This window comes from Oryctolagus cuniculus, chromosome 10, assembly GCF_051225735.1.
Source record: "Oryctolagus cuniculus isolate XC-2025 breed Fujian yellow rabbit chromosome 10, ASM5122573v1, whole genome shotgun sequence".
Classification (NCBI taxonomy): Eukaryota; Metazoa; Chordata; class Mammalia; order Lagomorpha; family Leporidae; genus Oryctolagus; species Oryctolagus cuniculus.
Genome location: NC_142876.1, coordinates 74,276,953 through 74,302,012, shown reverse-complemented (window position 1 = coordinate 74,302,012; position 25,060 = coordinate 74,276,953). Strand labels below are relative to the sequence as shown.

The following is a 25,060-nucleotide window of genomic DNA, read 5'->3' as shown; positions in this document are numbered from 1 at the left end:
GCCAGGTGGCGCAGAGGGCCCGCGGGTTGGGCTGCGCGAGGCACCGGGCCCTGAGTGGTGGGCAACCGCGCCCTGGCGTCGTCTTCGGGCGGTGGTCGTGGTCGTGGTCGTGGTCACAGTCATTGGGCTCCCTGGGAGACAGGAGCCCGGGAGGGGCGGTGGGAGTGCAGGTGCCGGGAGCTGCTGGTGCGGCGGGCTGCGGGGTTGGGGCGGCCGGCAGGGGAGCGCCCTGGCGGGCGGTGAGTCGCTGGTTTGGGGTTGGAGGGGGCGCGCTGGATGGCGCGGGGCGTGGCCTGTGTCCCGGGGTGGGCCCCGGGGTTGGCGGTGGGGCTGCGGCAGCCGGGGACAGCTGGCCGGCCCGCCCGTGCCCGTGCCCGTGCCCGTGCCCGTGCCCGTGCCCAGGCCCAGGCCCAGGCCCAGGCCCAGGCCCAGGCCCAGGCCCGAGGCGCGGGCGGGCTGGGGCTGCCAGGTGGAGGGGTCGGGCTTCTGCCCCCTGCTGGAGCTGCGTTGGGGGTCGCAGGGGTCCCGGCGTGCGGGCTGGCGGATGGGGGCGTGGCTAGGCAGCCAGCCAAAGGCGAGCAAAAGGGGAGGGTGCCGCGGGGCAAAAGCCTACAGCACCCGGTATTCCCAGGCGGTCTCCCATCCAAGTACTAACCAGGCCCGACCCTGCTTAGCTTCCGAGATCAGACGAGATCGGGCGCGTTCAGGGTGGTATGGCCGTAGACGCCAGAGGCCGCCTCCAGGCCCCTCTTGAGTGCGCGCCCGCACAGCCGCCGCCGCCGCCGCCGCCGCCTCCTCCTCCTCCTCCTCCTGCCCGCTCCCCGCTCTCACTCCCATTCCCATTCCCATTCCCATTCCCATTCCCACTCCCGCTCCCGCTCCCGCTCCCGCTCCCGCTCCCGCTGCCGCTTCTCCTCCGCCTCCTCCCTCTTTTCTCTTCTCTTCTCTTCTCCTCCTCCCCCCCCTCCTCCTCAGCCGCCCTCCGCCTAGCCCTGCACCAGTGCCCGAACTCCAGCCCTCCGCCTGCCCAGCCCAGGACCTGCAGCACCGGGCGCCCAGTCGGCACGCTGCCGCCAAGCCAAGGGGAGCCAACCTCCTCCGGCTGCCGCTGGCCACAGGGAACTCCTACTCTCTCTTTCTAGGCCGGATCCCCTGCCTGCCGCCATCGCCCAGCCACACGCCAGCCGTGCCCGGCAGCCTCCACGCCTGCCCAGGGCTGCGCCCCGCGGCTCGCGGGTCCCGGCACCAGGGGGTTCGGCGCCCCACACCACCGCGGCCCGGGCCTTCCCTCCTACCCGGCCGCCAGCAGCCCCCCCACCGCTGACGCACAGGTCGCCCGCCCTCCCCCGGCACGGCCGCCGCGCCTCCACACACTCCCACGCCGCGAGGACAGCTGAGGGCCTGGGGACCCTTGTCCCCGCTCGGTCACGGGGGCCCAAGTGGGGCAGCAGGTCGGGAAGGAGGGCGGCAGCGCACGGAATCACCCCCGCCGCACGCTCGCGTGGGCACTCACACACACACACACACACACACACACACGCCTACACAAGGGGCACACAGTCGCACACCCCGACACCCTTCGTGGCACAGAGGGATTTCCGTCCTCAGCGCCCGTTCCCTCACGGGAGGGTGGGGCGCTTCAGCGCGACCCGCACCCTCCAGCCCGGCAGCCAGTTCGAGACTGTCGCTCCCCCTCTTCATGGAGGAACGACACAGGACCCTGCGCTGTTCTTTCGTCTGCTCGGCCCTCCCCGGGTTTGCTGCTGGTTCTTCCCGGGTTGGCTACCGTCCCTTCCACCTCCGTGGAAGGGCGGTTCCCCCTGCCACATTCCCCACTTCCGCGGGGGAGCGGCACACCGCCGGCCGGCCGGCCGGCTCTCTCGGGGGCTGCACAGGTGTTCCCCTTAGATGTTCCTGGTGCATGTTGTCTCTCTCCTCCTTTATAGTCCTCTTCCGCCAATCCCAACTCGGCTGCCCACACGCCAAGTACGCTGCTCTCCTCCAATCAGGAGCAGGATCAGCTCCTGGAGGTCATCACTCAAGTTGGCAAGAGGCAGCTGCATAGAAGCTGTTTTCTCCTCTCCCAGCGCCATATTGTGGGAGAGCAGATGCATAGAATAAGTCTTAATTCCAGTAACTCAGTCCAATCCGAGTTGCTCCCCACAGAGACCACAGGCTGTGTGCTGCCTGCCTGCCACGGACCCTCTGTCCCGGGGAGGTCCTGTGGGCACGCAGCCTGTGGCCGCGGGTCTCTGCCTGGCCTGCCAAAAGGGTGCCCCGTTTGGATGCTGTGTGAGTCAGGGCTGATGGGGGAGAGGGGGACAGAGAGAGGAGAGAGAGACAGAGAGAGAGAGAGAAAGAGAGAGAGACGTGTAGGTGTTGGTGTAAGTCAGAGACAGAGGGAGAGGGTGCCTGTATTGCCTGCGAGGCTTGGTGTGGGGTCCCTCCTTTGCGCTCTGGAGGGCTTCCGCGGCTGTGGCGCGTGGCCGCCGCACGGCCAGGTGGCGCAGAGGGCCCGCGGGTTGGGCTGCGCGAGGCACCGGGCCCTGAGTGGTGGGCAACCGCGCCCTGGCGTCGTCTTCGGGCGGTGGTCGTGGTCGTGGTCGTGGTCACAGTCATTGGGCTCCCTGGGAGACAGGAGCCCGGGAGGGGCGGTGGGAGTGCAGGTGCCGGGAGCTGCTGGTGCGGCGGGCTGCGGGGTTGGGGCGGCCGGCAGGGGAGCGCCCTGGCGGGCGGTGAGTCGCTGGTTTGGGGTTGGAGGGGGCGCGCTGGATGGCGCGGGGCGTGGCCTGTGTCCCGGGGTGGGCCCCGGGGTTGGCGGTGGGGCTGCGGCAGCCGGGGACAGCTGGCCGGCCCGCCCGTGCCCGTGCCCGTGCCCGTGCCCGTGCCCGTGCCCAGGCCCAGGCCCAGGCCCAGGCCCGAGGCGCGGGCGGGCTGGGGCTGCCAGGTGGAGGGGTCGGGCTTCTGCCCCCTGCTGGAGCTGCGTTGGGGGTCGCAGGGGTCCCGGCGTGCGGGCTGGCGGATGGGGGCGTGGCTAGGCAGCCAGCCAAAGGCGAGCAAAAGGGGAGGGTGCCGCGGGGCAAAAGCCTACAGCACCCGGTATTCCCAGGCGGTCTCCCATCCAAGTACTAACCAGGCCCGACCCTGCTTAGCTTCCGAGATCAGACGAGATCGGGCGCGTTCAGGGTGGTATGGCCGTAGACGCCAGAGGCCGCCTCCAGGCCCCTCTTGAGTGCGCGCCCGCACAGCCGCCGCCGCCGCCGCCGCCGCCGCCGCCGCCGCCTCCTCTTCCTGCCCGCTCCCCGCTCTCACTCCCATTCCCATTCCCATTCCCACTCCCGCTCCCGCTCCCGCTGCCGCTTCTCCTCCGCCTCCTCCCTCTTTTCTCTTCTCTTCTCTTCTCCTCCTCCCCCCCCTCCTCCTCAGCCGCCCTCCGCCTAGCCCTGCACCAGTGCCCGAACTCCAGCCCTCCGCCTGCCCAGCCCAGGACCTGCAGCACCGGGCGCCCAGTCGGCACGCTGCCGCCAAGCCAAGGGGAGCCAACCTCCTCCGGCTGCCGCTGGCCACAGGGAACTCCTACTCTCTCTTTCTAGGCCGGATCCCCTGCCTGCCGCCAACGCCCAGCCACACGCCAGCCGTGCCCGGCAGCCTCCACGCCTGCCCAGGGCTGCGCCCCGCGGCTCGCGGGTCCCGGCACCAGGGGGTTCGGCGCCCCACACCACCGCGGCCCGGGCCTTCCCTCCTACCCGGCCGCCAGCAGCCCCCCCACCGCTGACGCACAGGTCGCCCGCCCTCCCCCGGCACGGCCGCCGCGCCTCCACACACTCCCACGCCGCGAGGACAGCTGAGGGCCTGGGGACCCTTGTCCCCGCTCGGTCACGGGGGCCCAAGTGGGGCAGCAGGTCGGGAAGGAGGGCGGCAGCGTACGGAATCACCCCCGCCGCACGCTCGCGTGGGCACTCACACACACACACACACACACACACGCCTACACAAGGGGCACACAGTCGCACACCCCGACACCCTTCGTGGCACAGAGGGATTTCCGTCCTCAGCGCCCGTTCCCTCACGGGAGGGTGGGGCGCTTCAGCGCGACCCGCACCCTCCAGCCCGGCAGCCAGTTCGAGACCACAGGCTGTGTGCTGCCTGCCTGCCACGGACCCTCTGTCCCGGGGAGGTCCTGTGGGCACGCAGCCTGTGGCCGCGGGTCTCTGCCTGGCCTGCCAAAAGGGTGCCCCGTTTGGATGCTGTGTGAGTCAGGGCTGATGGGGGAGAGGGGGACAGAGAGAGGAGAGAGAGACAGAGAGAGAGAGAGAAAGAGAGAGAGACGTGTAGGTGTTGGTGTAAGTCAGAGACAGAGGGAGAGGGTGCCTGTATTGCCTGCGAGGCTTGGTGTGGGGTCCCTCCTTTGCGCTCTGGAGGGCTTCCGCGGCTGTGGCGCGTGGCCGCCGCACGGCCAGGTGGCGCAGAGGGCCCGCGGGTTGGGCTGCGCGAGGCACCGGGCCCTGAGTGGTGGGCAACCGCGCCCTGGCGTCGTCTTCGGGCGGTGGTCGTGGTCGTGGTCGTGGTCACAGTCATTGGGCTCCCTGGGAGACAGGAGCCCGGGAGGGGCGGTGGGAGTGCAGGTGCCGGGAGCTGCTGGTGCGGCGGGCTGCGGGGTTGGGGCGGCCGGCAGGGGAGCGCCCTGGCGGGCGGTGAGTCGCTGGTTTGGGGTTGGAGGGGGCGCGCTGGATGCCGCGGGGCGTGGCCTGTGTCCCGGGGTGGGCCCCGGGGTTGGCGGTGGGGCTGCGGCAGCCGGGGACAGCTGGCCGGCCCGCCCGTGCCTGTGCCCGTGCCCGTGCCCGTGCCCGTGCCCAGGCCCAGGCCCAGGCCCAGGCCCAGGCCCAGGCCCGAGGCGCGGGCGGGCTGGGGCTGCCAGGTGGAGGGGTCGGGCTTCTGCCCCCTGCTGGAGCTGCGTTGGGGGTCGCAGGGGTCCCGGCGTGCGGGCTGGCGGATGGGGGCGTGGCTAGGCAGCCAGCCAAAGGCGAGCAAAAGGGGAGGGTGCCGCGGGGCAAAAGCCTACAGCACCCGGTATTCCCAGGCGGTCTCCCATCCAAGTACTAACCAGGCCCGACCCTGCTTAGCTTCCGAGATCAGACGAGATCGGGCGCGTTCAGGGTGGTATGGCCGTAGACGCCAGAGGCCGCCTCCAGGCCGCCCTTGAGTGCGCGCCCGCACAGCCGCCGCCGCCGCCGCCTCCGCCGCCGCCGCCTCCTCCTCCTCCTCCTCCTGCCCGCTCCCCGCTCTCACTCCCATTCCCATTCCCATTCCCATTCCCATTCCCACTCCCGCTCCCGCTCCCGCTGCCGCTTCTCCTCCGCCTCCTCCCTCTTTTCTCTTCTCTTCTCTTCTCCTCCTCCCCCCCCTCCTCCTCAGCCGCCCTCCGCCTAGCCCTGCACCAGTGCCCGAACTCCAGCCCTCCGCCTGCCCAGCCCAGGACCTGCAGCACCGGGCGCCCAGTCGGCACGCTGCCGCCAAGCCAAGGGGAGCCAACCTCCTCCGGCTGCCGCTGGCCACAGGGAACTCCTACTCTCTCTTTCTAGGCCGGATCCCCTGCCTGCCGCCATCGCCCAGCCACACGCCAGCCGTGCCCGGCAGCCTCCACGCCTGCCCAGGGCTGCGCCCCGCGGCTCGCGGGTCCCGGCACCAGGGGGTTCGGCGCCCCACACCACCGCGGCCCGGGCCTTCCCTCCTACCCGGCCGCCAGCAGCCCCCCCACCGCTGACGCACAGGTCGCCCGCCCTCCCCCGGCACGGCCGCCGCGCCTCCACACACTCCCACGCCGCGAGGACAGCTGAGGGCCTGGGGACCCTTGTCCCCGCTCGGTCACGGGGGCCCAAGTGGGGCAGCAGGTCGGGAAGGAGGGCGGCAGCGCACGGAATCACCCCCGCCGCACGCTCGCGTGGGCACTCACACACACACACACACACACACACACACACGCCTACACAAGGGGCACACAGTCGCACACCCCGACACCCTTCGTGGCACAGAGGGATTTCCGTCCTCAGCGCCCGTTCCCTCACGGGAGGGTGGGGCGCTTCAGCGCGACCCGCACCCTCCAGCCCGGCAGCCAGTTCGAGACTGTCGCTCCCCCTCTTCATGGAGGAACGACACAGGACCCTGCGCTGTTCTTTCGTCTGCTCGGCCCTCCCCGGGTTTGCTGCTGGTTCTTCCCGGGTTGGCTACCGTCCCTTCCACCTCCGTGGAAGGGCGGTTCCCCCTGCCACATTCCCCACTTCCGCGGGGGAGCGGCACACCGCCGGCCGGCCGGCCGGCTCTCTCGGGGGCTGCACAGGTGTTCCCCTTAGATGTTCCTGGTGCATGTTGTCTCTCTCCTCCTTTATAGTCCTCTTCCGCCAATCCCAACTCGGCTGCCCACACGCCAAGTACGCTGCTCTCCTCCAATCAGGAGCAGGATCAGCTCCTGGAGGTCATCACTCAAGTTGGCAAGAGGCAGCTGCATAGAAGCTGTTTTCTCCTCTCCCAGCGCCATATTGTGGGAGAGCAGATGCATAGAATAAGTCTTAATTCCAGTAACTCAGTCCAATCCGAGTTGCTCCCCACAGAGACCACAGGCTGTGTGCTGCCTGCCTGCCACGGACCCTCTGTCCCGGGGAGGTCCTGTGGGCACGCAGCCTGTGGCCGCGGGTCTCTGCCTGGCCTGCCAAAAGGGTGCCCCGTTTGGATGCTGTGTGAGTCAGGGCTGATGGGGGAGAGGGGGACAGAGAGAGGAGAGAGAGACAGAGAGAGAGAGAGAAAGAGAGAGAGACGTGTAGGTGTTGGTGTAAGTCAGAGACAGAGGGAGAGGGTGCCTGTATTGCCTGCGAGGCTTGGTGTGGGGTCCCTCCTTTGCGCTCTGGAGGGCTTCCGCGGCTGTGGCGCGTGGCCGCCGCACGGCCAGGTGGCGCAGAGGGCCCGCGGGTTGGGCTGCGCGAGGCACCGGGCCCTGAGTGGTGGGCAACCGCGCCCTGGCGTCGTCTTCGGGCGGTGGTCGTGGTCGTGGTCGTGGTCACAGTCATTGGGCTCCCTGGGAGACAGGAGCCCGGGAGGGGCGGTGGGAGTGCAGGTGCCGGGAGCTGCTGGTGCGGTGGGCTGCGGGGTTGGGGCGGCCGGCAGGGGAGCGCCCTGGCGGGCGGTGAGTCGCTGGTTTGGGGTTGGAGGGGGCGCGCTGGATGGCGCGGGGCGTGGCCTGTGTCCCGGGGTGGGCCCCGGGGTTGGCGGTGGGGCTGCGGCAGCCGGGGACAGCTGGCCGGCCCGCCCGTGCCCGTGCCCGTGCCCGTGCCCGTGCCCGTGCCCAGGCCCAGGCCCAGGCCCAGGCCCGAGGCGCGGGCGGGCTGGGGCTGCCAGGTGGAGGGGTCGGGCTTCTGCCCCCTGCTGGAGCTGCGTTGGGGGTCGCAGGGGTCCCGGCGTGCGGGCTGGCGGATGGGGGCGTGGCTAGGCAGCCAGCCAAAGGCGAGCAAAAGGGGAGGGTGCCGCGGGGCAAAAGCCTACAGCACCCGGTATTCCCAGGCGGTCTCCCATCCAAGTACTAACCAGGCCCGACCCTGCTTAGCTTCCGAGATCAGACGAGATCGGGCGCGTTCAGGGTGGTATGGCCGTAGACGCCAGAGGCCGCCTCCAGGCCCCTCTTGAGTGCGCGCCCGCACAGCCGCCGCCGCCGCCGCCGCCGCCGCCGCCGCCTCCTCTTCCTGCCCGCTCCCCGCTCTCACTCCCATTCCCATTCCCATTCCCACTCCCGCTCCCGCTCCCGCTGCCGCTTCTCCTCCGCCTCCTCCCTCTTTTCTCTTCTCTTCTCTTCTCCTCCTCCCCCCCCTCCTCCTCAGCCGCCCTCCGCCTAGCCCTGCACCAGTGCCCGAACTCCAGCCCTCCGCCTGCCCAGCCCAGGACCTGCAGCACCGGGCGCCCAGTCGGCACGCTGCCGCCAAGCCAAGGGGAGCCAACCTCCTCCGGCTGCCGCTGGCCACAGGGAACTCCTACTCTCTCTTTCTAGGCCGGATCCCCTGCCTGCCGCCAACGCCCAGCCACACGCCAGCCGTGCCCGGCAGCCTCCACGCCTGCCCAGGGCTGCGCCCCGCGGCTCGCGGGTCCCGGCACCAGGGGGTTCGGCGCCCCACACCACCGCGGCCCGGGCCTTCCCTCCTACCCGGCCGCCAGCAGCCCCCCCACCGCTGACGCACAGGTCGCCCGCCCTCCCCCGGCACGGCCGCCGCGCCTCCACACACTCCCACGCCGCGAGGACAGCTGAGGGCCTGGGGACCCTTGTCCCCGCTCGGTCACGGGGGCCCAAGTGGGGCAGCAGGTCGGGAAGGAGGGCGGCAGCGTACGGAATCACCCCCGCCGCACGCTCGCGTGGGCACTCACACACACACACACACACACACACGCCTACACAAGGGGCACACAGTCGCACACCCCGACACCCTTCGTGGCACAGAGGGATTTCCGTCCTCAGCGCCCGTTCCCTCACGGGAGGGTGGGGCGCTTCAGCGCGACCCGCACCCTCCAGCCCGGCAGCCAGTTCGAGACCACAGGCTGTGTGCTGCCTGCCTGCCACGGACCCTCTGTCCCGGGGAGGTCCTGTGGGCACGCAGCCTGTGGCCGCGGGTCTCTGCCTGGCCTGCCAAAAGGGTGCCCCGTTTGGATGCTGTGTGAGTCAGGGCTGATGGGGGAGAGGGGGACAGAGAGAGGAGAGAGAGACAGAGAGAGAGAGAGAAAGAGAGAGAGACGTGTAGGTGTTGGTGTAAGTCAGAGACAGAGGGAGAGGGTGCCTGTATTGCCTGCGAGGCTTGGTGTGGGGTCCCTCCTTTGCGCTCTGGAGGGCTTCCGCGGCTGTGGCGCGTGGCCGCCGCACGGCCAGGTGGCGCAGAGGGCCCGCGGGTTGGGCTGCGCGAGGCACCGGGCCCTGAGTGGTGGGCAACCGCGCCCTGGCGTCGTCTTCGGGCGGTGGTCGTGGTCGTGGTCGTGGTCACAGTCATTGGGCTCCCTGGGAGACAGGAGCCCGGGAGGGGCGGTGGGAGTGCAGGTGCCGGGAGCTGCTGGTGCGGCGGGCTGCGGGGTTGGGGCGGCCGGCAGGGGAGCGCCCTGGCGGGCGGTGAGTCGCTGGTTTGGGGTTGGAGGGGGCGCGCTGGATGCCGCGGGGCGTGGCCTGTGTCCCGGGGTGGGCCCCGGGGTTGGCGGTGGGGCTGCGGCAGCCGGGGACAGCTGGCCGGCCCGCCCGTGCCTGTGCCCGTGCCCGTGCCCGTGCCCGTGCCCAGGCCCAGGCCCAGGCCCAGGCCCAGGCCCAGGCCCGAGGCGCGGGCGGGCTGGGGCTGCCAGGTGGAGGGGTCGGGCTTCTGCCCCCTGCTGGAGCTGCGTTGGGGGTCGCAGGGGTCCCGGCGTGCGGGCTGGCGGATGGGGGCGTGGCTAGGCAGCCAGCCAAAGGCGAGCAAAAGGGGAGGGTGCCGCGGGGCAAAAGCCTACAGCACCCGGTATTCCCAGGCGGTCTCCCATCCAAGTACTAACCAGGCCCGACCCTGCTTAGCTTCCGAGATCAGACGAGATCGGGCGCGTTCAGGGTGGTATGGCCGTAGACGCCAGAGGCCGCCTCCAGGCCGCCCTTGAGTGCGCGCCCGCACAGCCGCCGCCGCCGCCGCCTCCGCCGCCGCCGCCTCCTCCTCCTCCTCCTCCTGCCCGCTCCCCGCTCTCACTCCCATTCCCATTCCCATTCCCATTCCCATTCCCACTCCCGCTCCCGCTCCCGCTGCCGCTTCTCCTCCGCCTCCTCCCTCTTTTCTCTTCTCTTCTCTTCTCCTCCTCCCCCCCTCCTCCTCAGCCGCCCTCCGCCTAGCCCTGCACCAGTGCCCGAACTCCAGCCCTCCGCCTGCCCAGCCCAGGACCTGCAGCACCGGGCGCCCAGTCGGCACGCTGCCGCCAAGCCAAGGGGAGCCAACCTCCTCCGGCTGCCGCTGGCCACAGGGAACTCCTACTCTCTCTTTCTAGGCCGGATCCCCTGCCTGCCGCCATCGCCCAGCCACACGCCAGCCGTGCCCGGCAGCCTCCACGCCTGCCCAGGGCTGCGCCCCGCGGCTCGCGGGTCCCGGCACCAGGGGGTTCGGCGCCCCACACCACCGCGGCCCGGGCCTTCCCTCCTACCCGGCCGCCAGCAGCCCCCCCACCGCTGACGCACAGGTCGCCCGCCCTCCCCCGGCACGGCCGCCGTGCCTCCACACACTCCCACGCCGCGAGGACAGCTGAGGGCCTGGGGACCCTTGTCCCCGCTCGGTCACGGGGGCCCAAGTGGGGCAGCAGGTCGGGAAGGAGGGCGGCAGCGCACGGAATCACCCCCGCCGCACGCTCGCGTGGGCACTCACACACACACACACACACACACACACACACACGCCTACACAAGGGGCACACAGTCGCACACCCCGACACCCTTCGTGGCACAGAGGGATTTCCGTCCTCAGCGCCCGTTCCCTCACGGGAGGGTGGGGCGCTTCAGCGCGACCCGCACCCTCCAGCCCGGCAGCCAGTTCGAGACTGTCGCTCCCCCTCTTCATGGAGGAACGACACAGGACCCTGCGCTGTTCTTTCGTCTGCTCGGCCCTCCCCGGGTTTGCTGCTGGTTCTTCCCGGGTTGGCTACCGTCCCTTCCACCTCCGTGGAAGGGCGGTTCCCCCTGCCACATTCCCCACTTCCGCGGGGGAGCGGCACACCGCCGGCCGGCCGGCCGGCTCTCTCGGGGGCTGCACAGGTGTTCCCCTTAGATGTTCCTGGTGCATGTTGTCTCTCTCCTCCTTTATAGTCCTCTTCCGCCAATCCCAACTCGGCTGCCCACACGCCAAGTACGCTGCTCTCCTCCAATCAGGAGCAGGATCAGCTCCTGGAGGTCATCACTCAAGTTGGCAAGAGGCAGCTGCATAGAAGCTGTTTTCTCCTCTCCCAGCGCCATATTGTGGGAGAGCAGATGCATAGAATAAGTCTTAATTCCAGTAACTCAGTCCAATCCGAGTTGCTCCCCACAGAGACCACAGGCTGTGTGCTGCCTGCCTGCCACGGACCCTCTGTCCCGGGGAGGTCCTGTGGGCACGCAGCCTGTGGCCGCGGGTCTCTGCCTGGCCTGCCAAAAGGGTGCCCCGTTTGGATGCTGTGTGAGTCAGGGCTGATGGGGGAGAGGGGGACAGAGAGAGGAGAGAGAGACAGAGAGAGAGAGAGAAAGAGAGAGAGACGTGTAGGTGTTGGTGTAAGTCAGAGACAGAGGGAGAGGGTGCCTGTATTGCCTGCGAGGCTTGGTGTGGGGTCCCTCCTTTGCGCTCTGGAGGGCTTCCGCGGCTGTGGCGCGTGGCCGCCGCACGGCCAGGTGGCGCAGAGGGCCCGCGGGTTGGGCTGCGCGAGGCACCGGGCCCTGAGTGGTGGGCAACCGCGCCCTGGCGTCGTCTTCGGGCGGTGGTCGTGGTCGTGGTCGTGGTCACAGTCATTGGGCTCCCTGGGAGACAGGAGCCCGGGAGGGGCGGTGGGAGTGCAGGTGCCGGGAGCTGCTGGTGCGGCGGGCTGCGGGGTTGGGGCGGCCGGCAGGGGAGCGCCCTGGCGGGCGGTGAGTCGCTGGTTTGGGGTTGGAGGGGGCGCGCTGGATGGCGCGGGGCGTGGCCTGTGTCCCGGGGTGGGCCCCGGGGTTGGCGGTGGGGCTGCGGCAGCCGGGGACAGCTGGCCGGCCCGCCCGTGCCCGTGCCCGTGCCCGTGCCCGTGCCCAGGCCCAAGGCGCGGGCGGGCTGGGGCTGCCAGGTGGAGGGGTCGGGCTTCTGCCCCCTGCTGGAGCTGCGTTGGGGGTCGCAGGGGTCCCGGCGTGCGGGCTGGCGGATGGGGGCGTGGCTAGGCAGCCAGCCAAAGGCGAGCAAAAGGGGAGGGTGCCGCGGGGCAAAAGCCTACAGCACCCGGTATTCCCAGGCGGTCTCCCATCCAAGTACTAACCAGGCCCGACCCTGCTTAGCTTCCGAGATCAGACGAGATCGGGCGCGTTCAGGGTGGTATGGCCGTAGACGCCAGAGGCTGCCTCCAGGCCCCTCTTGAGTGCGCGCCCGCACAGCCGCCGCCGCCGCCGCCGCCGCCGCCTCCTCCTCCTCCTCCTCCTCCTGCCCGCTCCCCGCTCTCACTCCCATTCCCATTCCCATTCCCGCTCCCGCTCCCGCTGCCGCTTCTCCTCCGCCTCCTCCCTCTTTTCTCTTCTCTTCTCTTCTCCTCCTCCCCCCCCCTCCTCCTCAGCCGCCCTCCGCCTAGCCCTGCACCAGTGCCCGAACTCCAGCCCTCCGCCTGCCCAGCCCAGGACCTGCAGCACCGGGCGCCCAGTCGGCACGCTGCCGCCAAGCCAAGGGGAGCCAACCTCCTCCGGCTGCCGCTGGCCACAGGGAACTCCTACTCTCTCTTTCTAGGCCGGATCCCCTGCCTGCCGCCATCGCCCAGCCACACGCCAGCCGTGCCCGGCAGCCTCCACGCCTGCCCAGGGCTGCGCCCCGCGGCTCGCGGGTCCCGGCACCAGGGGGTTCGGCGCCCCACACCACCGCGGCCCGGGCCTTCCCTCCTACCCGGCCGCCAGCAGCCCCCCCACCGCTGACGCACAGGTCGCCCGCCCTCCCCCGGCACGGCCGCCGCGCCTCCACACACTCCCACGCCGCGAGGACAGCTGAGGGCCTGGGGACCCTTGTCCCCGCTCGGTCACGGGGGCCCAAGTGGGGCAGCAGGTCGGGAAGGAGGGCGGCAGCGCACGGAATCACCCCCGCCGCACGCTCGCGTGGGCACTCACACACACACACACACACACACACACGCCTACACAAGGGGCACACAGTCGCACACCCCGACACCCTTCGTGGCACAGAGGGATTTCCGTCCTCAGCGCCCGTTCCCTCACGGGAGGGTGGGGCGCTTCAGCGCGACCCGCACCCTCCAGCCCGGCAGCCAGTTCGAGACTGTCGCTCCCCCTCTTCATGGAGGAACGACACAGGACCCTGCGCTGTTCTTTCGTCTGCTCGGCCCTCCCCGGGTTTGCTGCTGGTTCTTCCCGGGTTGGCTACCGTCCCTTCCACCTCCGTGGAAGGGCGGTTCCCCCTGCCACATTCCCCACTTCCGCGGGGGAGCGGCACACCGCCGGCCGGCCGGCCGGCTCTCTCGGGGGCTGCACAGGTGTTCCCCTTAGATGTTCCTGGTGCATGTTGTCTCTCTCCTCCTTTATAGTCCTCTTCCGCCAATCCCAACTCGGCTGCCCACACGCCAAGTACGCTGCTCTCCTCCAATCAGGAGCAGGATCAGCTCCTGGAGGTCATCACTCAAGTTGGCAAGAGGCAGCTGCATAGAAGCTGTTTTCTCCTCTCCCAGCGCCATATTGTGGGAGAGCAGATGCATAGAATAAGTCTTAATTCCAGTAACTCAGTCCAATCCGAGTTGCTCCCCACAGAGACCACAGGCTGTGTGCTGCCTGCCTGCCACGGACCCTCTGTCCCGGGGAGGTCCTGTGGGCACGCAGCCTGTGGCCGCGGGTCTCTGCCTGGCCTGCCAAAAGGGTGCCCCGTTTGGATGCTGTGTGAGTCAGGGCTGATGGGGGAGAGGGGGACAGAGAGAGGAGAGAGAGACAGAGAGAGAGAGAGAAAGAGAGAGAGACGTGTAGGTGTTGGTGTAAGTCAGAGACAGAGGGAGAGGGTGCCTGTATTGCCTGCGAGGCTTGGTGTGGGGTCCCTCCTTTGCGCTCTGGAGGGCTTCCGCGGCTGTGGCGCGTGGCCGCCGCACGGCCAGGTGGCGCAGAGGGCCCACGGGTTGGGCTGCGCGAGGCACCGGGCCCTGAGTGGTGGGCAACCGCGCCCTGGCGTCGTCTTCGGGCGGTGGTCGTGGTCGTGGTCGTGGTCACAGTCATTGGGCTCCCTGGGAGACAGGAGCCCGGGAGGGGCGGTGGGAGTGCAGGTGCCGGGAGCTGCTGGTGCGGCGGGCTGCGGGGTTGGGGCGGCCGGCAGGGGAGCGCCCTGGCGGGCGGTGAGTCGCTGGTTTGGGGTTGGAGGGGGCGCGCTGGATGGCGCGGGGCGTGGCCTGTGTCCCGGGGTGGGCCCCGGGGTTGGCGGTGGGGCTGCGGCAGCCGGGGACAGCTGGCCGGCCCGCCCGTGCCCGTGCCCGTGCCCGTGCCCGTGCCCAGGCCCAGGCCCAGGCCCAGGCCCGAGGCGCGGGCGGGCTGGGGCTGCCAGGTGGAGGGGTCGGGCTTCTGCCCCCTGCTGGAGCTGCGTTGGGGGTCGCAGGGGTCCCGGCGTGCGGGCTGGCGGATGGGGGCGTGGCTAGGCAGCCAGCCAAAGGCGAGCAAAAGGGGAGGGTGCCGCGGGGCAAAAGCCTACAGCACCCGGTATTCCCAGGCGGTCTCCCATCCAAGTACTAACCAGGCCCGACCCTGCTTAGCTTCCGAGATCAGACGAGATCGGGCGCGTTCAGGGTGGTATGGCCGTAGACGCCAGAGGCTGCCTCCAGGCCCCTCTTGAGTGCGCGCCCGCACAGCCGCCGCCGCCGCCGCCGCCGCCGCCGCCGCCGCCTCCTCTTCCTGCCCGCTCCCCGCTCTCACTCCCATTCCCATTCCCATTCCCACTCCCGCTCCCGCTCCCGCTGCCGCTTCTCCTCCGCCTCCTCCCTCTTTTCTCTTCTCTTCTCTTCTCCTCCTCCCCCCCCTCCTCCTCAGCCGCCCTCCGCCTAGCCCTGCACCAGTGCCCGAACTCCAGCCCTCCGCCTGCCCAGCCCAGGACCTGCAGCACCGGGCGCCCAGTCGGCACGCTGCCGCCAAGCCAAGGGGAGCCAACCTCCTCCGGCTGCCGCTGGCCACAGGGAACTCCTACTCTCTCTTTCTAGGCCGGATCCCCTGCCTGCCGCCATCGACCAGCCACACGCCAGCCGTGCCCGGCAGCCTCCACGCCTGCCCAGGGCTGCGCCCCGCGGCTCGCGGGTCCCGGCACCAGGGGGTTCGGCGCCCCACACCACCGCGGCCCGGGCCTTCCCTCCTACCCGGCCGCCAGCAGCCCCCCCACCGCTGACGCACAGGTCGCCCGCCCTCCCCCGGCACGGCCGCCGCGCCTCCACACACTCCCACGCCGCGAGGACAGCTGAGGGCCTGGGGACCCTTGTCCCCGCTCGGTCACGGGGGCCCAAGTGGGGCAGCAGGTCGGGAAGGAGGGCGGCAGCGTACGGAATCACCCCCGCCGCACGCTCGCGTGGGCACTCACACACACACACACACACACACACGCCTACACAAGGGGCACACAGTCGCACACCCCGACACCCTTCGTGGCACAGAGGGATTTCCGTCCTCAGCGCCCGTTCCCTCACGGGAGGGTGGGGCGCTTCAGCGCGACCCGCACCCTCCAGCCCGGCAGCCAGTTCGAGACCACAGGCTGTGTGCTGCCTGCCTGCCACGGACCCTCTGTCCCGGGGAGGTCCTGTGGGCACGCAGCCTGTGGCCGCGGGTCTCTGCCTGGCCTGCCAAAAGGGTGCCCCGTTTGGATGCTGTGTGAGTCAGGGCTGATGGGGGAGAGGGGGACAGAGAGAGGAGAGAGAGACAGAGAGAGAGAGAGAAAGAGAGAGAGACGTGTAGGTGTTGGTGTAAGTCAGAGACAGAGGGAGAGGGTGCCTGTATTGCCTGCGAGGCTTGGTGTGGGGTCCCTCCTTTGCGCTCTGGAGGGCTTCCGCGGCTGTGGCGCGTGGCCGCCGCACGGCCAGGTGGCGCAGAGGGCCCGCGGGTTGGGCTGCGCGAGGCACCGGGCCCTGAGTGGTGGGCAACCGCGCCCTGGCGTCGTCTTCGGGCGGTGGTCGTGGTCGTGGTCGTGGTCACAGTCATTGGGCTCCCTGGGAGACAGGAGCCCGGGAGGGGCGGTGGGAGTGCAGGTGCCGGGAGCTGCTGGTGCGGCGGGCTGCGGGGTTGGGGCGGCCGGCAGGGGAGCGCCCTGGCGGGCGGTGAGTCGCTGGTTTGGGGTTGGAGGGGGCGCGCTGGATGGCGCGGGGCGTGGCCTGTGTCCCGGGGTGGGCCCCGGGGTTGGCGGTGGGGCTGCGGCAGCCGGGGACAGCTGGCCGGCCCGCCCGTGCCCGTGCCCGTGCCCGTGCCCAGGCCCAGGCCCGAGGCGCGGGCGGGCTGGGGCTGCCAGGTGGAGGGGTCGGGCTTCTGCCCCCTGCTGGAGCTGCGTTGGGGGTCGCAGGGGTCCCGGCGTGCGGGCTGGCGGATGGGGGCGTGGCTAGGCAGCCAGCCAAAGGCGAGCAAAAGGGGAGGGTGCCGCGGGGCAAAAGCCTACAGCACCCGGTATTCCCAGGCGGTCTCCCATCCAAGTACTAACCAGGCCCGACCCTGCTTAGCTTCCGAGATCAGACGAGATCGGGCGCGTTCAGGGTGGTATGGCCGTAGACGCCAGAGGCCGCCTCCAGGCCCCCCTTGAGTGCGCGCCCGCACAGCCGCCGCCGCCGCCGCCTCCGGCGCCGCCGCCTCCTCCTCCTCCTCCTCCTGCCCGCTCCCCGCTCTCACTCCCATTCCCATTCCCATTCCCATTCCCATTCCCGCTCCCGCTCCCGCTCCCGCTGCCGCTTCTCCTCCGCCTCCTCCCTCTTTTCTCTTCTCTTCTCTTCTCCTCCTCCCCCCCCTCCTCCTCAGCCGCCCTCCGCCTAGCCCTGCACCAGTGCCCGAACTCCAGCCCTCCGCCTGCCCAGCCCAGGACCTGCAGCACCGGGCGCCCAGTCGGCACGCTGCCGCCAAGCCAAGGGGAGCCAACCTCCTCCGGCTGCCGCTGGCCACAGGGAACTCCTACTCTCTCTTTCTAGGCCGGATCCCCTGCCTGCCGCCATCGCCCAGCCACACGCCAGCCGTGCCCGGCAGCCTCCACGCCTGCCCAGGGCTGCGCCCCGCGGCTCGCGGGTCCCGGCACCAGGGGGTTCGGCGCCCCACACCACCGCGGCCCGGGCCTTCCCTCCTACCCGGCCGCCAGCAGCCTCCCCACCGCTGACGCACAGGTCGCCCGCCCTCCCCCGGCACGGCCGCCGCGCCTCCACACACTCCCACGCCGCGAGGACAGCTGAGGGCCTGGGGACCCTTGTCCCCGCTCGGTCACGGGGGCCCAAGTGGGGCAGCAGGTCGGGAAGGAGGGCGGCAGCGCACGGAATCACCCCCGCCGCACGCTCGCGTGGGCACTCACACACACACACACACACACACACACACACACACACGCCTACACAAGGGGCACACAGTCGCACACCCCGACACCCTTCGTGGCACAGAGGGATTTCCGTCCTCAGCGCCCGTTCCCTCACGGGAGGGTGGGGCGCTTCAGCGCGACCCGCACCCTCCAGCCCGGCAGCCAGTTCGAGACTGTCGCTCCCCCTCTTCATGGAGGAACGACACAGGACCCTGCGCTGTTCTTTCGTCTGCTCGGCCCTCCCCGGGTTTGCTGCTGGTTCTTCCCGGGTTGGCTACCGTCCCTTCCACCTCCGTGGAAGGGCGGTTCCCCCTGCCACATTCCCCACTTCCGCGGGGGAGCGGCACACCGCCGGCCGGCCGGCCGGCTCTCTCGGGGGCTGCACAGGTGTTCCCCTTAGATGTTCCTGGTGCATGTTGTCTCTCTCCTCCTTTATAGTCCTCTTCCGCCAATCCCAACTCGGCTGCCCACACGCCAAGTACGCTGCTCTCCTCCAATCAGGAGCAGGATCAGCTCCTGGAGGTCATCACTCAAGTTGGCAAGAGGCAGCTGCATAGAAGCTGTTTTCTCCTCTCCCAGCGCCATATTGTGGGAGAGCAGATGCATAGAATAAGTCTTAATTCCAGTAACTCAGTCCAATCCGAGTTGCTCCCCACAGAGACCACAGGCTGTGTGCTGCCTGCCTGCCACGGACCCTCTGTCCCGGGGAGGTCCTGTGGGCACGCAGCCTGTGGCCGCGGGTCTCTGCCTGGCCTGCCAAAAGGGTGCCCCGTTTGGATGCTGTGTGAGTCAGGGCTGATGGGGGAGAGGGGGACAGAGAGAGGAGAGAGAGACAGAGAGAGAGAGAGAAAGAGAGAGAGACGTGTAGGTGTTGGTGTAAGTCAGAGACAGAGGGAGAGGGTGCCTGTATTGCCTGCGAGGCTTGGTGTGGGGTCCCTCCTTTGCGCTCTGGAGGGCTTCCGCGGCTGTGGCGCGTGGCCGCCGCACGGCCAGGTGGCGCAGAGGGCCCGCGGGTTGGGCTGCGCGAGGCACCGGGCCCTGAGTGGTGGGCAACCGCGCCCTGGCGTCGTCTTCGGGCGGTGGTCGTGGTCGTGGTCGTGGTCACAGTCATTGGGCTCCCTGGGAGACAGGAGCCCGGGAGGGGCGGTGGGAGTGCAGGTGCCGGGAGCTGCTGGTGCGGCGGGCTGCGGGGTTGGGGCGGCCGGCAGGGGAGCGCCCTGGCGGGCGGTGAGTCGCTGGTTTGGGGTTGGAGGGGGCGCGCTGGATGGCGCGGGGCGTGGCCTGTGTCCCGGGGTGGGCCCCGGGGTTGGCGGTGGGGCTGCGGCAGCCGGGGACAGCTGGCCGGCCCGCCCGTGCCCGTGCCCGTGCCCGTGCCCAGGCCCAGGCCCGAGGCGCGGGCGGGCTGGGGCTGCCAGGTGGAGGGGTCGGGCTTCTGCCCCCTGCTGGAGCTGCGTTGGGGGTCGCAGGGGTCCCGGCGTGCGGGCTGGCGGATGGGGGCGTGGCTAGGCAGCCAGCCAAAGGCGAGCAAAAGGGGAGGGTGCCGCGGGGCAAAAGCCTACAGCACCCGGTATTCCCAGGCGGTCTCCCATCCAAGTACTAACCAGGCCCGACCCTGCTTAGCTTCCGAGATCAGACGAGATCGGGCGCGTTCAGGGTGGTATGGCCGTAGACGCCAGAGGCCGCCTCCAGGCCCCCCTTGAGTGCGCGCCCGCACAGCCGCCGCCGCCGCCGCCTCCGGCGCCGCCGCCTCCTCCTCCTCCTCCTCCTGCCCGCTCCCCGCTCTCACTCCCATTCCCATTCCCATTCCCATTCCCATTCCCGCTCCCGCTCCCGCTCCCGCTGCCGCTTCTCCTCCGCCTCCTCCCTCTTTTCTCTTCTCTTCTCTTCTCCTCCTCCCCCCCCTCCTCCTCAGCCGCCCTCCGCCTAGCCCTGCACCAGTGCCCGAACTCCAGCCCTCCGCCTGCCCAGCCCAGGACCTGCAGCACCGGGCGCCCAGTCGGCACGCTGCCGCCAAGCCAAGGGGAGCCAACCTCCTCCGGCTGCCGCTGGCCACAGGGAACTCCTACTCTCTCTTTCTAGGCCGGATCCCCTGCCTGCCGCCATCGCCCAGCCACACGCCAGCCGTGCCCGGCAGCCTCCACGCCTGCCCAGGGCTGCGCCCCGCGGCTCGCGGGTCCCGGCACCAGGGGGTTCGGCGCCCCACACCACCGCGGCCCGGGCCTTCCCTCCTACCCGGCCGCCAGCAGCCTCCCCACCGCTGACGCACAGGTCGCCCGCCCTCCCCCGGCACGGCCGCCGCGCCTCCACACACTCCCACGCCGCGAGGACAGCTGAGGGCCTGGGGACCCTTGTCCCCGCTCGGTCACGGGGGCCCAAGTGGGGCAGCAGGTCGGGAAGGAGGGCGGCAGCGCACGGAATCACCCCCGCCGCACGCTCGCGTGGGCACTCACACACACACACACACACACACACACACACACACACGCCTACACAAGGGGCACACAGTCGCACACCCCGACACCCTTCGTGGCACAGAGGGATTTCCGTCCTCAGCGCCCGTTCCCTCACGGGAGGGTGGGGCGCTTCAGCGCGACCCGCACCCTCCAGCCCGGCAGCCAGTTCGAGACTGTCGCTCCCCCTCTTCATGGAGGAACGACACAGGACCCTGCGCTGTTCTTTCGTCTGCTCGGCCCTCCCCGGGTTTGCTGCTGGTTCTTCCCGGGTTGGCTACCGTCCCTTCCACCTCCGTGGAAGGGCGGTTCCCCCTGCCACATTCCCCACTTCCGCGGGGGAGCGGCACACCGCCGGCCGGCCGGCCGGCTCTCTCGGGGGCTGCACAGGTGTTCCCCTTAGATGTTCCTGGTGCATGTTGTCTCTCTCCTCCTTTATAGTCCTCTTCCGCCAATCCCAACTCGGCTGCCCACACGCCAAGTACGCTGCTCTCCTCCAATCAGGAGCAGGATCAGCTCCTGGAGGTCATCACTCAAGTTGGCAAGAGGCAGCTGCATAGAAGCTGTTTTCTCCTCTCCCAGCGCCATATTGTGGGAGAGCAGATGCATAGAATAAGTCTTAATTCCAGTAACTCAGTCCAATCCGAGTTGCTCCCCACAGAGACCACAGGCTGTGTGCTGCCTGCCTGCCACGGACCCTCTGTCCCGGGGAGGTCCTGTGGGCACGCAGCCTGTGGCCGCGGGTCTCTGCCTGGCCTGCCAAAAGGGTGCCCCGTTTGGATGCTGTGTGAGTCAGGGCTGATGGGGGAGAGGGGGACAGAGAGAGGAGAGAGAGACAGAGAGAGAGAGAGAAAGAGAGAGAGACGTGTAGGTGTTGGTGTAAGTCAGAGACAGAGGGAGAGGGTGCCTGTATTGCCTGCGAGGCTTGGTGTGGGGTCCCTCCTTTGCGCTCTGGAGGGCTTCCGCGGCTGTGGCGCGTGGCCGCCGCACGGCCAGGTGGCGCAGAGGGCCCGCGGGTTGGGCTGCGCGAGGCACCGGGCCCTGAGTGGTGGGCAACCGCGCCCTGGCGTCGTCTTCGGGCGGTGGTCGTGGTCGTGGTCGTGGTCACAGTCATTGGGCTCCCTGGGAGACAGGAGCCCGGGAGGGGCGGTGGGAGTGCAGGTGCCGGGAGCTGCTGGTGCGGCGGGCTGCGGGGTTGGGGCGGCCGGCAGGGGAGCGCCCTGGCGGGCGGTGAGTCGCTGGTTTGGGGTTGGAGGGGGCGCGCTGGATGGCGCGGGGCGTGGCCTGTGTCCCGGGGTGGGCCCCGGGGTTGGCGGTGGGGCTGCGGCAGCCGGGGACAGCTGGCCGGCCCGCCCGTGCCCGTGCCCGTGCCCGTGCCCGTGCCCGTGCCCGTGCCCAGGCCCAGGCCCAGGCCCAGGCCCAGGCCCAGGCCCGAGGCGCGGGCGGGCTAGGGCTGCCAGGTGGAGGGGTCGGGCTTCTGCCCCCTGCTGGAGCTGCGTTGGGGGTCGCAGGGGTCCCGGCGTGCGGGCTGGCGGATGGGGGCGTGGCTAGGCAGCCAGCCAAAGGCGAGCAAAAGGGGAGGGTGCCGCGGGGCAAAAGCCTACAGCACCCGGTATTCCCAGGCGGTCTCCCATCCAAGTACTAACCAGGCCCGACCCTGCTTAGCTTCCGAGATCAGACGAGATCGGGCGCGTTCAGGGTGGTATGGCCGTAGACGCCAGAGGCCGCCTCCAGGCCCCTCTTGAGTGCGCGCCCGCACAGCCGCCGCCGCCGCCGCCGCCGCCGCCGCCGCCGCCGCCTCCTCTTCCTGCCCGCTCCCCGCTCTCACTCCCATTCCCATTCCCATTCCCACTCCCGCTCCCGCTCCCGCTGCCGCTTCTCCTCCGCCTCCTCCCTCTTTTCTCTTCTCTTCTCTTCTCCTCCTCCCCCCCCTCCTCCTCAGCCGCCCTCCGCCTAGCCCTGCACCAGTGCCCGAACTCCAGCCCTCCGCCTGCCCAGCCCAGGACCTGCAGCACCGGGCGCCCAGTCGGCACGCTGCCGCCAAGCCAAGGGGAGCCAACCTCCTCCGGCTGCCGCTGGCCACAGGGAACTCCTACTCTCTCTTTCTAGGCCGGATCCCCTGCCTGCCGCCATCGCCCAGCCACACGCCAGCCGTGCCCGGCAGCCTCCACGCCTGCCCAGGGCTGCGCCCCGCGGCTCGCGGGTCCCGGCACCAGGGGGTTCGGCGCCCCACACCACCGCGGCCCGGGCCTTCCCTCCTACCCGGCCGCCAGCAGCCCCCCCACCGCTGACGCACAGGTCGCCCGCCCTCCCCCGGCACGGCCGCCGCGCCTCCACACACTCCCACGCCGCGAGGACAGCTGAGGGCCTGGGGACCCTTGTCCCCGCTCGGTCACGGGGGCCCAAGTGGGGCAGCAGGTCGGGAAGGAGGGCGGCAGCGCACGGAATCACCCCCGCCGCACGCTCGCGTGGGCACTCACACACACACACACACACACACACACACGCCTACACAAGGGGCACACAGTCGCACACCCCGACACCCTTCGTGGCACAGAGGGATTTCCGTCCTCAGCGCCCGTTCCCTCACGGGAGGGTGGGGCGCTTCAGCGCGACCCGCACCCTCCAGCCCGGCAGCCAGTTCGAGACTGTCGCTCCCCCTCTTCATGGAGGAACGACACAGGACCCTGCGCTGTTCTTTCGTCTGCTCGGCCCTCCCCGGGTTTGCTGCTGGTTCTTCCCGGGTTGGCTACCGTCCCTTCCACCTCCGTGGAAGGGCGGTTCCCCCTGCCACATTCCCCACTTCCGCGGGGGAGCGGCACACCGCCGGCCGGCCGGCCGGCTCTCTCGGGGGCTGCACAGGTGTTCCCCTTAGATGTTCCTGGTGCATGTTGTCTCTCTCCTCCTTTATAGTCCTCTTCCGCCAATCCCAACTCGGCTGCCCACACGCCAAGTACGCTGCTCTCCTCCAATCAGGAGCAGGATCAGCTCCTGGAGGTCATCACTCAAGTTGGCAAGAGGCAGCTGCATAGAAGCTGTTTTCTCCTCTCCCAGCGCCATATTGTGGGAGAGCAGATGCATAGAATAAGTCTTAATTCCAGTAACTCAGTCCAATCCGAGTTGCTCCCCACAGAGACCACAGGCTGTGTGCTGCCTGCCTGCCACGGACCCTCTGTCCCGGGGAGGTCCTGTGGGCACGCAGCCTGTGGCCGCGGGTCTCTGCCTGGCCTGCCAAAAGGGTGCCCCGTTTGGATGCTGTGTGAGTCAGGGCTGATGGGGGAGAGGGGGACAGAGAGAGGAGAGAGAGACAGAGAGAGAGAGAGAAAGAGAGAGAGACGTGTAGGTGTTGGTGTAAGTCAGAGACAGAGGGAGAGGGTGCCTGTATTGCCTGCGAGGCTTGGTGTGGGGTCCCTCCTTTGCGCTCTGGAGGGCTTCCGCGGCTGTGGCGCGTGGCCGCCGCACGGCCAGGTGGCGCAGAGGGCCCGCGGGTTGGGCTGCGCGAGGCACCGGGCCCTGAGTGGTGGGCAACCGCGCCCTGGCGTCGTCTTCGGGCGGTGGTCGTGGTCACAGTCATTGGGCTCCCTGGGAGACAGGAGCCCGGGAGGGGCGGTGGGAGTGCAGGTGCCGGGAGCTGCTGGTGCGGCGGGCTGCGGGGTTGGGGCGGCCGGCAGGGGAGCGCCCTGGCGGGCGGTGAGTCGCTGGTTTGGGGTTGGAGGGGGCGCGCTGGATGGCGCGGGGCGTGGCCTGTGTCCCGGGGTGGGCCCCGGGGTTGGCGGTGGGGCTGCGGCAGCCGGGGACAGCTGGCCGGCCCGCCCGTGCCCGTGCCCGTGCCCGTGCCCAGGCCCAGGCCCGAGGCGCGGGCGGGCTGGGGCTGCCAGGTGGAGGGGTCGGGCTTCTGCCCCCTGCTGGAGCTGCGTTGGGGGTCGCAGGGGTCCCGGCGTGCGGGCTGGCGGATGGGGGCGTGGCTAGGCAGCCAGCCAAAGGCGAGCAAAAGGGGAGGGTGCCGCGGGGCAAAAGCCTACAGCACCCGGTATTCCCAGGCGGTCTCCCATCCAAGTACTAACCAGGCCCGACCCTGCTTAGCTTCCGAGATCAGACGAGATCGGGCGCGTTCAGGGTGGTATGGCCGTAGACGCCAGAGGCCGCCTCCAGGCCCCTCTTGAGTGCGCGCCCGCACAGCCGCCGCCGCCGCCGCCGCCGCCGCCGCCGCCGCCGCCTCCTCTTCCTGCCCGCTCCCCGCTCTCACTCCCATTCCCATTCCCATTCCCACTCCCGCTCCCGCTCCCGCTGCCGCTTCTCCTCCGCCTCCTCCCTCTTTTCTCTTCTCTTCTCTTCTCCTCCTCCCCCCCCTCCTCCTCAGCCGCCCTCCGCCTAGCCCTGCACCAGTGCCCGAACTCCAGCCCTCCGCCTGCCCAGCCCAGGACCTGCAGCACCGGGCGCCCAGTCGGCACGCTGCCGCCAAGCCAAGGGGAGCCAACCTCCTCCGGCTGCCGCTGGCCACAGGGAACTCCTACTCTCTCTTTCTAGGCCGGATCCCCTGCCTGCCGCCATCGCCCAGCCACACGCCAGCCGTGCCCGGCAGCCTCCACGCCTGCCCAGGGCTGCGCCCCGCGGCTCGCGGGTCCCGGCACCAGGGGGTTCGGCGCCCCACACCACCGCGGCCCGGGCCTTCCCTCCTACCCGGCCGCCAGCAGCCCCCCCACCGCTGACGCACAGGTCGCCCGCCCTCCCCCGGCACGGCCGCCGCGCCTCCACACACTCCCACGCCGCGAGGACAGCTGAGGGCCTGGGGACCCTTGTCCCCGCTCGGTCACGGGGGCCCAAGTGGGGCAGCAGGTCGGGAAGGAGGGCGGCAGCGTACGGAATCACCCCCGCCGCACGCTCGCGTGGGCACTCACACACACACACACACACACACACGCCTACACAAGGGGCACACAGTCGCACACCCCGACACCCTTCCTGGCACAGAGGGATTTCCGTCCTCAGCGCCCGTTCCCTCACGGGAGGGTGGGGCGCTTCAGCGCGACCCGCACCCTCCAGCCCGGCAGCCAGTTCGAGACCACAGGCTGTGTGCTGCCTGCCTGCCACGGACCCTCTGTCCCGGGGAGGTCCTGTGGGCACGCAGCCTGTGGCCGCGGGTCTCTGCCTGGCCTGCCAAAAGGGTGCCCCGTTTGGATGCTGTGTGAGTCAGGGCTGATGGGGGAGAGGGGGACAGAGAGAGGAGAGAGAGACAGAGAGAGAGAGAGAAAGAGAGAGAGACGTGTAGGTGTTGGTGTAAGTCAGAGACAGAGGGAGAGGGTGCCTGTATTGCCTGCGAGGCTTGGTGTGGGGTCCCTCCTTTGCGCTCTGGAGGGCTTCCGCGGCTGTGGCGCGTGGCCGCCGCACGGC

At 70.3% G+C, this 25,060-nt stretch overlaps 11 non-coding genes across 11 annotated transcripts; all 11 read right to left on the bottom strand.

Moving 5' to 3' along the window:
* Positions 1–606: 606 nt before the first annotated feature.
* Positions 607–725, bottom strand: LOC149124122 (5S ribosomal RNA). Its single transcript, XR_016215338.1, has one exon. It is a non-coding gene; the product is annotated as a 5S ribosomal RNA (ribosomal RNA).
* A 2,359-nt stretch (positions 726–3,084) lies between these two features.
* On the bottom strand, positions 3,085–3,203 carry LOC149124121 (5S ribosomal RNA). Its single transcript, XR_016215337.1, has one exon. It is a non-coding gene; the product is annotated as a 5S ribosomal RNA (ribosomal RNA).
* Positions 3,204–5,055: 1,852 nt separating this feature from the next.
* Positions 5,056–5,174, bottom strand: LOC149124120 (5S ribosomal RNA). The gene has a single exon (XR_016215336.1). It is a non-coding gene; the product is annotated as a 5S ribosomal RNA (ribosomal RNA).
* A 2,352-nt stretch (positions 5,175–7,526) lies between these two features.
* Positions 7,527–7,645, bottom strand: LOC149124119 (5S ribosomal RNA). Its single transcript, XR_016215335.1, has one exon. It is a non-coding gene; the product is annotated as a 5S ribosomal RNA (ribosomal RNA).
* Positions 7,646–9,494: 1,849 nt separating this feature from the next.
* Positions 9,495–9,613, bottom strand: LOC149124118 (5S ribosomal RNA). The gene has a single exon (XR_016215334.1). It is a non-coding gene; the product is annotated as a 5S ribosomal RNA (ribosomal RNA).
* A 2,329-nt stretch (positions 9,614–11,942) lies between these two features.
* Positions 11,943–12,061, bottom strand: LOC149124117 (5S ribosomal RNA). Its single transcript, XR_016215333.1, has one exon. It is a non-coding gene; the product is annotated as a 5S ribosomal RNA (ribosomal RNA).
* Positions 12,062–14,383: 2,322 nt separating this feature from the next.
* On the bottom strand, positions 14,384–14,502 carry LOC149124116 (5S ribosomal RNA). The gene has a single exon (XR_016215332.1). It is a non-coding gene; the product is annotated as a 5S ribosomal RNA (ribosomal RNA).
* Positions 14,503–16,318: 1,816 nt separating this feature from the next.
* Positions 16,319–16,437, bottom strand: LOC149124115 (5S ribosomal RNA). The gene has a single exon (XR_016215331.1). It is a non-coding gene; the product is annotated as a 5S ribosomal RNA (ribosomal RNA).
* Positions 16,438–18,771: 2,334 nt separating this feature from the next.
* On the bottom strand, positions 18,772–18,890 carry LOC149124114 (5S ribosomal RNA). Its single transcript, XR_016215330.1, has one exon. It is a non-coding gene; the product is annotated as a 5S ribosomal RNA (ribosomal RNA).
* A 2,376-nt stretch (positions 18,891–21,266) lies between these two features.
* Positions 21,267–21,385, bottom strand: LOC149124113 (5S ribosomal RNA). The gene has a single exon (XR_016215329.1). It is a non-coding gene; the product is annotated as a 5S ribosomal RNA (ribosomal RNA).
* A 2,299-nt stretch (positions 21,386–23,684) lies between these two features.
* Positions 23,685–23,803, bottom strand: LOC149124112 (5S ribosomal RNA). Its single transcript, XR_016215328.1, has one exon. It is a non-coding gene; the product is annotated as a 5S ribosomal RNA (ribosomal RNA).
* Positions 23,804–25,060: the final 1,257 nt, after the last annotated feature.